General features: G+C 40.9%; 1 protein-coding gene across 1 annotated transcript in view; it reads left to right on the forward strand.

Annotated features, from left to right (window-relative positions):
- The window catches only part of PTPRG (protein tyrosine phosphatase receptor type G), a 392251-nt gene that overhangs the window by 242248 nt on the left and 135824 nt on the right, over positions 1 to 14179 (forward strand). The gene's annotated exons all lie outside the window — the stretch shown is intronic.

The raw sequence follows: 14179 nt of genomic DNA on the forward strand, positions 1-14179 counted from the left end.
GCTAATTTTGCTCATAAGGAGCCTTTGCTGATGTCTAGAACAAATGTGCATACCCTGCTTTATTAGAGTAAACAGGAGGGGCTGCTTTCTAATTTTCTAAGGAATTCTCTTTGAAGACCAACTAACAGGTGAGGGAAAATATCCTATTCCTCATCCACATGAAAACTAAAATGGAGTGTCAGATATTTATCATCATCTTTTTTTATGTTTCTGAGAGATTTAATAGTGCCCAGAATAATAGCTACGTGCTGTTTAAACTGAGGCATTATTTAGCAATTGGTGCTGTCTCAAGAGGATAATTACTCAGAAGTATCTATTTGAAAATTCATCTACTGCTAGTTGTATAAATGTCTACAGTGCCTGAAGTATTTAAATACTGAGAGGCTTTATGATTAAAGTTAGCATATTACAATATTAAACAGAGTGGTGGATTTCTATTAATATTATGTGTGCTTAGATTCAAACACTGGTATTCTCTCAGTGACTCAGGGGAATCTGCACCTACTGATAGCATTCCCACTGAGCAAAAGAAAGAGGGTACATTGTGTGACCTATAACATCCCCAGGTGCAGAAATGAGTGCTCTCAAGTTGAAAAAGGCCCAGGTTGTCTGTGTGCAGCATTGCTGAGTTTGGAGGGGACGTGAGAGCCCCTGAAGTGTCTGCTGCCCATGCTGAGCATGATGGTGAAGTGCTTTGTGAAGGAGGACAGGGAGTGTCTTCAGTATTTGATCCATGCTTAATGGGGTCTCTCTTTAACTTTGCTACTTAACTGCAAAGGCACTTAAATATGTGTCTTTGAGTAGTTGAGACTGCAAGTGAGCAGTTGGGTTTTGATCAAATTGGTCAATGCACTCTAAAATTATTATAAAGGTCTGACACCATCATATGCAGACACACACACAAAGCAAGATCATATAAATCTCATTTTCTAGTTTAACTGGGTTAGAAGACTGACTTTGCACATAGAGTAATGAACATTAAATTAGTTATTGCCACTCAAGGAAGTGTTCCTGGAGTCCTTACAGAGAGCTGTCTTGAACATGTGAGCTCAGTGCTCAGCAGCAGCAAAAAGGCAAAGAGTAAGATTCGAAAAGAATAGGAAATTAGTACATGGAAAAATCTTTATGCTGCGGTACATATGAATTGAGTGGTTCTGACTGCCCATCCTAAAAACTGCTGGGTATGTCCAAAAAAATAGGAGGCCATCAGTGACAAGAAAAAAAGAGAAATAATTGTTGTGAGATCCCAGCTTGGAAAAGGTGACTCTGGGTGCATGATTACACTGGGCTGTGAAATTTCAACAAAGTTAAATAAATGTTACTTGCTATGCTTCCCAGTGTAGCTATGGTTCTGAGTCCAGAGACAGAAGGTGCACAAGGAACCCTTTTCTGGCAGTGTATCGAAGTGCATGAATTGTGGAGCCCCTTGGGAAATGAATTTCTAGCACTCAGCAATAAATACAGGTTAGAGAGAGGATTTAACAGAGCTCTGGGCACACCAGTCAAGGATGGTCCTTGTGCAGCTTCCAGGTCACAAAGGCCTCTGGGGCTTGCTGGAAGCTGCAGGGGTATAGCAAAGGGAACAGTTGCTCTTTGTCCATGTCTTGATTTACTTTCTTATTAGTGCCTGATGCACCTGTAGCTGTAATCAAGTGTTTTGTGAGGGCTCTCCAGAGCTGTATTCTGCAGCCTGGAGTATCAGACAATATCCATGGCCACACTGCTCTACTCAAGATCTGTGTGGAGCATTGTTAAGAAACGCAGCAGAAAGAGGGCACCTTGAAATCATCTAAAACCATCAAAATACCTTCCAAGCTATGTGCTTAAATGAGAAGGGAATGGAGCTGGGAATTAGCAGATCAGGGTGGTGTTTTGTAAAACATTGGTGCACATAATTGATAGATATGCTGGTGCCACCCAAAGCCCTTGGCTGGCAGGCTGTGTGATGGGAGATCTTGGGAATGAAAGGGCCAGATAATTTGTGCAGGGGAGGAGATGAACTGAAATACTTGAATTTTACACTCTCCTGGGATGTCAGGACCCTGTAATGCCAACCCAGCAACCACTGGGTGTTCAAGGAAGCCAGTCATGATCCTGAATGTGTTTTGAACTGCTCAGAGTAGCAGAGCTACCAGAAGCTACCAGAGCTGCCACTGATTTCAGTGAAGTCTTAACAGCCCTTTGGTGTGAGAGATAGGAATGTTGTCTTTTCCTTCTTTGTCCTTTTCTTTCCTCCATCTCTTGTTCCCCTTCCTATCTCTTTTCTCCGTCTGTTCAATACCAGCCTGGCACAGGGAGCCCAGACACGCTCCCTTTCACAGCGCTGCTGTGATCCCGTGCCTGGCAAGGCAGGGAGAAGCTGTGTCCTGTGCCACCTGGCAGGAGTTGCCAGGTGTTGGAGTGGCTGATAACAGCCATTTTCACTGCCTGCCTTCCACGGTAATGAAGTTGCAAGTACGAGTCGCAGAAGCTGAGTTATCTGGCTGTGCACTTCTTTTCTTTTTGCTGTTCCATGTTTTTTTTTCTGCAGAAATTAGGACTGGACTTCAGACTTAGATGTAGCTTGTCTCACCTATTTTTTTGAAGAAGAATGTTTTTCACCGCATTTAGTACCGTCCATAGATTTTGTAAGAAAAACCCATTCGCTTACAGAGATGGAGATAAGGCATAGATGACATTAGAAGACTCAATTGTTTATATTTTAAATTCTTTGTACTGTTCTCAACTTTTCTCCTGTATCTTCAATTAAAAGTTATAAAGATGTTTAAATCATTAGTGTTGCCATGGAGCTGAGCAGCCTGGGTCTGTGCTCTCAACTCAAACCAAGTCTGACTGTTCAGCCTTACAGACAGGGTCATGTTAACACCTTAACCTACGGCTCTTCATACTCTGGTTTTTTGACACAAGTGAGCCAAGATGTTGGATGCTTTTTCCCCAGGAGTCACAGGCCCTGCTGCTGGAGGGCAGGCTGAGGCTCTGGGTCACTGGTGAATACTGGTATGTGAACAAGGTAGCTCAACTCTCTCAAGATCAAGCAGGTGACATTGCAGCTGTTGGATTCAGGTCACATTCACCACATTTTCTCTACAGCTAGAGAGGAGATGCATGCATCCCTTAAGTGAATGTGGAGATTATTGAGTAAACACAGGCTTCTTATGTAGGGCTCTAATTACAAACCTGCAATATTTCTGTCATAAATTGACCTAGCAGACTTCTCTTAGTGAAGTGTTAGCATTAGCTGCTGACAGGCTTTGGAATGTGTGTGTGTTTGACAGGGGATGCTGTGGAAGGAAATGTTGGATTTAAGAATAAAGCTAGCCAAGGTGGAGGAGGAAAGCTGAGCAAAAACTGAAGGAGGACGTGAACCCTCTTTCAGGGACAACAGACCCTTGCAGCAATCACTGCTGCTCCTGAGGCGTTGACACAGGAGTCAGGAGGTGGTGCCTGGGCCTAGTTTAAGAGAAGAAATACTGCAACGGGAGTATGACCTTTGGAATCTGCAGGGACAGGATGTTTTGTGCATCTGGTGAGGTTCTTTTCCTGAAATGCACCCAGTAACAAACACACATACTAGTGATGTTCACTTGTTGAGCAAGGAAATTGTTATTTTTCTTACAACTGAACATTTTTGAATAATTCTCTGGCTATGCACTCTTAGGTGACTGATTATGATCAAGGCTGTATGGTTAGAGCACATTTGCACCATTTCTTGTTACTGTGTTTTGTTGACTTTAAAATTCTCTTTGAGATACCTTTCTGGGTTTAATCTCTTTTCAGTATTTGAGTGCAGCATATGCTCACTTTTTTCTAAACCTTCACTACAATCATAAGAAAGTTTAAAATATAAATTAGAGTTTTAACTTTAATTCTGTTTCTTGAGCCATGATGCATGTTTAATAGATGGTAGTATATTTGAAAGATCTGTTTGGCAAAAATCTTGCTTACCAATACTGAGATTTATGCAAAATAGTTTTATCTCAGATGTATGACTCATAATACATCTTGTTATAAAAAGATTAAATAAAAGAAATGCAACTTTTACAGAACATAGGCTATAAACAGACTTTTGAATGAAACAGTGATTTCTAGGTTAATGTTTGAATTTTTAACTTCAGTGCCACATTTTTAATATATTTCAGGTTCCTTAATCCAAAGCTTACTTTATATTCTGAAGGCGTGCGATTGCTGTAATCTCAAGAGAAGATAAGCATGACATCTGGTTCACACCTGTGGTTTTAGGGATAAGAGCATAGCTGCTTTATGTATTATTCAGGGTGCTCTGTTGAAACTGCAAGGAATTTGACTTTTTGAGGCCCTTTGTCAAAAGGTTTTTGTACTTGTCTAAAGTAAACATGAAATATAGAAGTCTTCTCTCAGTAGGTATTGAGTAGACTATTTATACCAACCTGTCTGCTGCCAGGAGGGAAATCAGTTATGCAGGTTAATTATCAGATTTATGATAAAGACTTTACTTGTGCAACTCTCATATTTCAGAAGTTCCACTGAGGCAATTCGTGCTGGGACAGAACACCAGGAGAGGTGAATGCACCAGTAGCACAGAGTGGTGTGGATTTGTGTGGCAGGTGGTACCTGCCCAGCCCTGGCTCTGGGCAGCTTGGGGCAGCTCTCCCTGCTGTGTGATGGGAGAAGCTGCACCAGTTTAGAGTGTTCCCAGTTCCCATTTGTGTTTGCCAGTGCAATCCAAATATCTGGTGCTGGTGGCAAGAGGAGTGGCATGAGCCAGAATTAAATTGGTTGGGCACCTTTACAGCCAGAGACACCAAGAGTCTGGAGAGGAGGCAGCAGCTGTCACTCTGAGAACCAGAACTTCTCTGGTGTCCATTACCAGGGTGAATTGTTTGAGTGTGAGATGCTGAGGCAGAAGAGATGCTTTCAGAAATACACAGGTGTGAGTCAGACTGGAAATATGACTCTTGGGCATGCAAATCATTTCTATGATTAAAATACAGTCGAGGGAAGGGATGAAACTGGCTCAAAGCCTGGTTGAGCAGGGACACAACTGGGCATGTCTCCCACCAGGAATGTGTTCTGAAAGCTCTACCAAACCAAAGCCTGTGAAATTTGGACTCAAATGCCAATCTGGTGACGCTGTTGTGTTCTTTGGGACTCCAAAGAAGTTCAATGTTCTTTTTTTTTCAACATCAGTGGGCCTGTAAGAAATTGGAAGTGTTAAAGCTGAGAGGTTGTTTTAGTCACATTATATAAGGTGATGCCACAAGTGAGCAGCAGCATTGGATGCACCAGGGGAGTCTCAACATGTCGTCTGCGGACAGGTAGAGCAAGGGAGGGGGTGAGAATCAGAGCTGTGTTTCTGTTTCATAGGCATGGAAGAATAACTTTGACATTTAGCAAAGGACCATTACAGAATGTGCTTGCAAATGGGTCTGCAGCTGTGACAGTGGACAAGGGTTTAACTTTAAAAGGCTACATGATTTCCAGCACTTTACTTTTCTGTCAGTTTTGCTGCTTGCCTGAGTATTTTGCTTCCTGCTGTGCTGAAGTCTAGTTCTTTTTGATTTGTTAGTGTGAATCCAGAATCATGTCCTTAACACCCTGGCGCCATTAAGATTGCACTCAGCTACTCTGTGTGTGTGTCTGTACACTTACGAAAAGAAGTTCACAGATTTCTTAACACGGCACTCCAGATGTGTGTAGATTTCACTTTCTACTTGGTAAAAGAGGCAGAGGGTAAGGGTACAGAAACCCAGAAAATTAGAGACAGTACAGAGATATTACATGTAAGGTTTTCCAATACTGGGGAATTTGGGTAAGCAGCCCATGGTGGGGAAGGATTTCAATTTGAGGTATTTTCAGGAGATCCTGAGTTTTAGAAAGGATATAGTGTACTCACTCTTTGCATATTAAACCTTTTTGAGAATCTTGAAGTAAAACACCCACATTAAGCAGCTGCATTGGAAAAATCCCACATGTTCCAATGGGACAGCTTTGACAGAACCAGTGCTGTCCCTGCAGCACAGACTGTCACATCCCTCCAGTAATCTGCAAGTAGCTACTGAGAACAGTGCTGAGCACTCTGTTTGCTCTGCCTTTGGCAGAGGGTTGTGATGAGGGTCTAGATAGAGGTGTATTCTGCAAAATATGAGAAAACCCATTATTATTTTTACCCTCCAAGTAAGCTCTTGTCCTGGCCTGGTTCTGCTCTAACTGTCCATCTATTTCACAGCTGATAAATAAAAATAACTCTGCAAGTGTACAGCCTGGAGGATTTCACATCCCCTCAGAGATAGGAATGGCCTTTCGCCCAGCAAAATGCTGCTGAAAACGTGCCCCATCTGCTGCATAGCTTTGAATCCAGAGTGAAACTATAAATACCTCAAAATTTGTTCTGAGGCATTTGGAAGTTCATTAAACCTCTTGGAAGACCTTGCTTTCTCCTACTGAAAAAATAAAAAGAAGAAGAAGAAAAACCCATCATCAAGAAAAAAAGACCACACACAGAGGACATTTTGAATTCCACAGTGCAAAAAGAGGAATTTGTGCTAAGACGTGAGCTCTCAGAGGAATGAATACTTCTTCTAGTGCATCTTTAAAGTGAATGGGATATGAAATTGTGTTAATCACACATGCTAGGAAAAGTATGCTTTTGTGGGGTTTATTCTTCAAGTGCAGCTCCTTTGTTTTTCCTCAAGAGTGCTGGAGTATTTTTGGAAGGAAATCCCAGTTCTCTCCATTTTGGCAGCACTTCTTGGTATTTAAGAAAGTAAATGGATTCCTGAAAGATTATCTGAAGTATGGGCAGTTTGGATGTTTTGAAGTTTAAAACTTCAGTAGTGATTTTTTTTCTTTTAGGAAGGCCATTGGAAGCAGATTAAGAAGATATCTAAAACAGCCACTTTTGGGTGGAGTTCAGAGCTATTCTGTTCATACAGTTAGTCCATCCAGCTTGTTTTTGGGTTGCTGTGTCATTTGGTGCTTAGCCACTTTCTAAATTGCCTGTTTCAGATTTTCAGCCATGACAGCAGCTAAGTATTGCCTCTAATTTTTCCATTTCTGCAGTTTTAGGAAACCATGTTTGCCTCAGTGTTGTGTGCTCCTGCTGTCTTACTTGGAATATGCCACCATTAGACAATGCCACTGTGAGTGAGACTCAGAGCTACTCAATAAATACACAAAAAAGTCTCTGATAGAGGAGTTAAAGACAGTGAAAGACACCAGTTGGCCTCCCAGAGCCTGGGAAGATGCCCTTGGGTGTGTGGGTGCACTGCCCTGCATCAGTTGTGTGCACTGAATTTCTGCGACCTCTGCTCGTAAAAGGGATGTGACCCACATGGCATGGAATGGTTTGGGTTGGAAGGAACCTAAAAGATCACCTGATTCCAGCTCCTGCCATGTGCAGGGACACCTTCCACTGGATCAGGTTATCCAGAGGCCTGTCCAGGCTGGCCTGGAACACCTCAGGGATAGAGAACAAACAACTTCTCGTGGCATCTTCTCCTGTCAGTTATGAGCTGCTTGGAGTTGGTACCAGTATTAAGGAGGCAATGGACTCTCTCCGTGAGGTACCTGTGTGACTCTCCCTATTGCAATATCAAGCAAATTAACAGTAACCCTAAAGTTTTTTTCCCTCAAGAACACTCCATGTGGCACTTAATTTTGTATGGTTTTCAACTGTGTGTCATTTTTTCCATTAATTTCAAAATTTTCAAAATTTTTTTCATAAAACTTCCACTTAAAGAAGGGCTAGGCAATGATCACATGAGGAACTGAGGCCCAGAAAAGGGCAGTGATCAATGCAAGATAGCAGAAACTCTAATAGCCTTTGCAGTCCAAGGGCTAATAAGTTGCCACTTCTCAAGTTACCAAAAGACTTGATATTTAAGAAATATTCCTACTTTTACACAAAAAAAACCCAAAAAACCAGACCAGAATACTGAACTGTTTCTCTCTCTGTGTTTTCATGGGCTTCTTAATCTTTTCAGGAAGGAAAGAGCTTTGCATTTTCTAAGTTTTTCTTCCAGGCATGAAAGCAAGAGCCACAGTGATTTTAAAATTGCAGTGAAGGTTTTCCTGGAATCACATCATTTCAGCTCCTCGGACTTGAAGTGAAATACCATTTGTCAGGAATCCTCTGATGGAAGGGTAGAAATGAGCAATACTGTGTGGGGCAATCTTTTAGCCTTTTTGTATTTTTACCTCCTCTCCTTGGATCTCTTCCATCCCTTGGACATGTGGTTCACATCCCTTTCACAAGCTGACTGAGCAGCCTATTGCACCAGTTACCACCCACGTTTCCAGAAAAAGAGCCTCCTAAATTTGTGTGTCTAACAAGATGCTCTGATATATCTGGGTACACAGGTACAATTACCACAAGATGAAGATATTTTGAACATTTTTAGGAGATGAGAAAGAAAGGTTCAAAAAAGCCTCCTGTTTGTTATGTTTCAGTTCTTGCTTATGTCTCAGTACTAAAGTGTTAATATTATAATCTCCTGTTGGAAGGAGGTCAAATATGAAACAACACTTGTAACACAGAGGAAGGAGGATCAGAAACAAGAGACATTGCACTGGGAGGTAATAACCACAGCTTTATAATTCAAGGGTCTTGTGCATTGTGAAAGAGAAGACTTACTGCTGATTTTTTTGTTGGTTTTGAATGATTTATAACATTTCACTTGTGGTGGAGTGTTGCAATCTATGTTGTCATGGAAATTCTATTGAATTTATAGTTCCATTTATCCAAAACGATTTTCCAGACTTCATTTCATGGTGAATCATATGGCTGTTACTCGGAGTACAAAGCAATTGCAAAAAAGTTTCACGTTATGGAAAGCATAAACACTGACACCATTATTTTCATATTACGGTAATACAAATGAATGCAACATGCAGCTTCTTAGCATCAAATGGGCCTTGCTTGTGTAATGACTCACTGTGTACACACGAGATGGATTTTTGTGTTAGGGATGGGAGCAGGCCTGAGGGGTATTTATTTCTGGCAGTAGAAATCAGGGAAGTTTCTGTCTTGGCATGGTCCTTCTCTCTTAACGGTCAGGACTTAACACTGAAGATACTGAAAGATGTGGGTGTGATCCAGCAATGCATGGGAGCCCAGGGTGATCCCAGGAGTGCTGGGTTTCCTCCCTGTTCTGCTGAACTGTCACTGGACCACTCACAAGTTTAAATGCTCTGCAGACTTCTGGGCAGAAGGTGCAAAACCTACCACCCTTCAGGTTGAAAAATACTCTGAAATTGCTTAGTCTCAATTTATAGCATAGGTACATCTACTGCATTGTTTGGAGACAACAAAGCAAGAATTCATGCTTCCTGTTAAAGATGATGAAAGGGAAATTTGCCATACTTCTGAGGGATATGAACATCTAAATTGAGTTAAATTCTGGTATTTCATTTGCATGATCTTGCTCTTCCTGTGTTTCAGCTCCTTTCATTTTTTTCAGCCTAGCATTGTATTCATTATCAAGTTGCAATTACATTGGGACAAAGTCCCTGTCTGACTCTTTGTTTTGCAATTTTACCCAGCACACTTTTAGGCACTGTAGAATACCAAGTTATGACATTCAAAATACATCTCTCTACCTGCCTAACTATAGTTAAAAATTCACTGATGAATAATAGACTAGGCAGGAAAAACATGCCATTATCTGCTCCTGTTCAACTTTATCTTTTCAAAAGAATGCAATATACTCTGTGTTATTACATCAAGCTCTGGTAGGAGAACTGGAAAACATCACGATTCACTCTTCCCCCTGCCTTTCCTAAGCAGATTTTGAATATGTTATAAATGATAAGTTTTATGGATTTTTTAAAGAGAATATAATGAGAAGTCAAACATTAGACTTTATTGCCCCAGTGTACATCTCACACTCCAGTAAACACACTGACTGCAGGACAGTTATTTTGAATTTTTAGTGCTGCAGTGAAGATTACATTATGTCTGTAGAAAATTTTAATTCCAGCCAAATGGATCACATCATCCAGTTCACTGGAAATCTATGCACATATTTAAACCAAAAGTAAGTTACATGTGAGCTTTCAATTAAGAAAAGTCATGTATGATTCATAATCTTAGCAGAGGATTTATTTTTGTGCAAAAGGTTTTAAATCCAGTTGTAAAAGTGTCTGAGAATAATTTATTCTTACAATGTAAGCAGCAAAGACACTAATTAAGAATTAGTATATTCAGTGCCTAACTCCATCGTTTAAAGCAAACATTTCACAATTTTTGTTTCACCACTCTGCAAAGAGTTGCAATCTACCTGCACTGCCTGGGTGTTGTGCTGTTCTGAAAATACTCTCAGTCTCTAAAACACTACATAATAATCCACATTGCTGCTCCCTCTGCATTCTGCTGCCTAATTCATAAAAAAATTGGCTGGTCTATAAAACCTTCTATTTTTTATGCTTTTTTACCATGCTTTAAATTGCACGGTAGTCCTTGGATTGCTGGAAGGAAATGAGGAGAAAGATAATTCTGATGATCCTTTCCTTTGCACCCGAATTTCTGATTCTATTGAATATTCTGTACTCCACATCTGTGACAGCACAATGAGCCTTTGTTCATTTTTTAATCTAAAGAGAAATCTGCTGTAGGAGGTTGCACAGGGTGATAGCAGCCCAATTTAAAAGTCTCAATTATTTATTTTTAAAATACTTGGCATCTGTCTATGGAAAATGTACTTGCTTGGTTCCCAGTCTCTTAGAATTGCTTTGAACTCACTCACATCTTCTGGGATCTATCAAATGCTCATTGTGGCTTTTCTCTCATAAGTGCTGAATGAGTTTGGCCATGACAGTCTGTATTGGATGTAAACTTTCTGTCTTTGTAGTGGGGTAATGACAGCAAAGAGATGTCATGCACGGGAATGGTGATTTCTGTCTGGATGCCTGTCATGCCAAACAGAGAGACCGAGCCTTTTATTTCTGGATGGGTGGTGAGGGGAGGCCATTCACTGGAAGCAGGCTTAGCTCTTGCAAGCCAGTGACTTTTCATAATGAGGGTTTAGTCATTCAGAGACAATTGCACTTAATAAAATCAGAACTGGTCTCTGGTGGGCAGTATTTCTCAGTAATACACACATTTTGGACAGCCTGTCCTTACAACATCAGCGTGGTGGCAGCCCAGTTTGGCATCAAAATCTAAGCACAGACATTTTGCCAGGTCTGGGTAACACCAGGTTTCTGTACAGGTTGAAAGCATACAGTACAACATCAGCGTGGTGGCAGCCCAGTTTGGCATCAAAATCTAAGCACAGACATTTGGCAGGTCTGGGTAACACCAGATTTCTGTAGAGGTTGGAAGTACACGGCTGAAGAAAGGTGTTGCTGCAGGGAGTAGGTTGTCCTGAGGAGGAGGCAAGTTCCTGCCCCTCGGGAATGGTGGAGGGGTAGGACCTTGGAGGCAAAGGCTCTCCAGGCTGGAAAATCACCCACATGTTGGATGTGAAGTGTGTATTCACTTGTCTAAGTGTTGTAGGCTGGGAATAGACAGACCTGGAATGGTTGGAAACTGTAATGGTTGGCCAGTGGATCTTCCTGGACAGCAGCAACTAGAAAACATGACATGTTTTCTCAGGGTGACTAGTGATTATCTCCTGGATTATGGCAGAGTGAGGGCTTTCTCCCTAATCCTGTGTTTTAAGGCACTTGTAACAGTCTGAAGATTTTGCCCTCAGTGATATTTTTTCAGGCTTAAATCTGTGCTGCACAGCAAATCTCTCTCAAGTTTGGAAACAATTCTTTTATAGCTCGAAGAGTGTCAAAGCATGAGGTTTTCCCATTAAAATCAAGCTCTTGCCCTCTCCCTGCTTTGGTAAAGCTCTGTAGTTGCAGTAGTATTAGTGGTAGCGTTTTAGGATGGAGAGTGTCTTCCTGCAGGAAAAGTACCTTTGTTTCACTAGGGATGTTTTTTCTCAGCTTGGCTTTACCAAAATACTGAAAATTTCAAGTTGCTTGGACACACATGGTTTTTATGATACCTCTTTACAAGGTAAATGCAATTGCACTGCCATGTTGCACATCAGAGATTAAGGAAGGCCGTGTAAGCCTTTTCCTGCCTTGTTAGTTGTAATGGGACTAGATGTGAAAGCCTTGTAAATCTCATCTCTTGTGCCACAGAGAACAGGATGCTCGTGCCCTCCTGGCCCTGTGCCATGGGGAAGGCTCTTTGGAGCACAGTCAGCAGGGATGTGTGGAGCAGAGCGTTCTGCCTGCACACAGGTACTGTCACACTGCAAAGGGCATTTCAGCCTTCACTGCAGGATTCTCAGCCTGTAAATTTTGTGATTTTGTGGAATCACATGCAAAAATGTGCAAAAATGCTGTTGTATGGGGCTGAAATCAGTCAGTGCCATAGATCAGGTTGGTTGTGTAAGCTTGGGTGATTCTCCATTCTGCATTTCACAAATAGCATATTATAATACGATCCAAATTTTCTTTAGCTTAAAAGCCTCTTTGTTGCATTCTGTGCTGCTGCTTTTTACATCCCAGGCAGAGACAGTAGAAGTCATTTATATGCAAAGTGCCCCATATATTGTATACACTAATTATATAATAAGGAGTAATAATGAAAATTTTCTAGCATGTTTAGGCCACTTAAGTATGCGGTGAAATTAATTTTACAGTTAACTGTCTTATTCCCACTTTGTACATAAAGAACCTTATCCCACCCATAGAAAATATTAAATTAACTATCTACTGATAAATGCATTCAATATTATGTATATTATGAATAAAAGAACAAAAATACATTGGATACATTTGCATTTTATTGTAAATTGGGGAAAAGTGATGAGGCTGTATTGTGGAAGAGAACAATATGTGATCACATAATTAGAAAATTGCCATAATGCTAATGCTCAGCGGTGTCCAGGTGTGGTTTTATGAGCAGCCTGAACCATGAGGCTTTGAGGGTGTAACTTTACTGTCTTTTTACCATTGTTTTTGCAGGGTATGTGTGTGTGAATTATATAATAGCAATTCCTCAGATATTGTATTCCTAAAATGTTCCTTGTAGCTGTATGAGCACATAAGGAAGCTACTGCATGACAGATGACAATAATTTTTCATACAGGACAGTTCCCCTTGACGTGATGGATGCAGAGAGAGCAGCCACGCTCTCTGGAAAAACACCAGGGAGCAGTGGTAAAATGCTCCAATGTGTATGGTAATCAAGGCAGAATGTGGTTCTTGATTAGGCTATGAGATTAAACTGCTAAGACGAGGGATCTGAATGAAAAACTCTTTTACCAAAGCCCTTTGCACTGGTACGCAAGAGTGCATTGTAAAAATTAATTTCCTTAAAATGCCGTGAGCAAAATGGATCCAAAATGATTTTGGCATATGCTGGACTCACTCAGTGATGCTTTTCTTCATAAACTCCTGTGAGGAATATATTGTGAAATGTTTCATGTAAGGTATAGATAATTTTAGCAAAATGTAGCTTGTGAGTGTTTTGCCAGGTTTGGTCTGTGCTGGCTAAACTGAAGTTTAAGCATTTCTACCTGAAACAAACTGTTTCTAATTTCTACATCAATGAATGGCTGTACTTTGCTCTGCATTTGTTCAATGCACGACTTGTCAGAATCTGGAGGCACTGCCACCTTTGTGAGATACTGTCAGCATCTGTGTGTGTGCTATGACTATGCTGGGAATAGGAAGGCCAAAAAAGGGGAAGAAAATTGCTTTCAAATTTTATAAAGCTAGTGTGAGTGCCACATTTTTTCATTTCTTTGTGGGCTATTTGGAGTGTGGTCTTCCTTCTAAAAAAGTACCTCTACCCCTGAATGCTTTCAATAGGAAGGCCAAAAAAGGGGAAGAAAATTGCTTTCAAATTTTATAAAGCCAGTGTGAGTGCCAATTTTTTTCATTTCTTTGTGGTCTATTTGGGGTGTGGTCTTTCTCCTGCTGAAAAATGTTCCTCTGAATGCTTTGACCTTCATGTTGGCCTTCATGTATATGGTGATGTTTTTTTAACTGTGTAATACTGGCAAAGTACCTATCCACTACAGACAGTATATACAGTCAGAAGCTTGGGAATCAGTTAATGCAAGTAGGAATGTATGTGTGCAAGATAAAAGGGTATAATCTCTCTTGGCATATACAAAATATGGGAAAAATGGTGCATTTGTGAATCCAGTAGGATATGTCGTGCAGCACTATTTTGGAAAAACCCAAACAGGCA

The sequence above is a fragment of the Passer montanus genome, unplaced genomic scaffold (genome assembly GCF_014805655.1).
Source record: "Passer montanus isolate IOZ18808 unplaced genomic scaffold, ASM1480565v1 scaffold9, whole genome shotgun sequence".
Taxonomy (NCBI): Eukaryota; Metazoa; Chordata; class Aves; order Passeriformes; family Passeridae; genus Passer; species Passer montanus.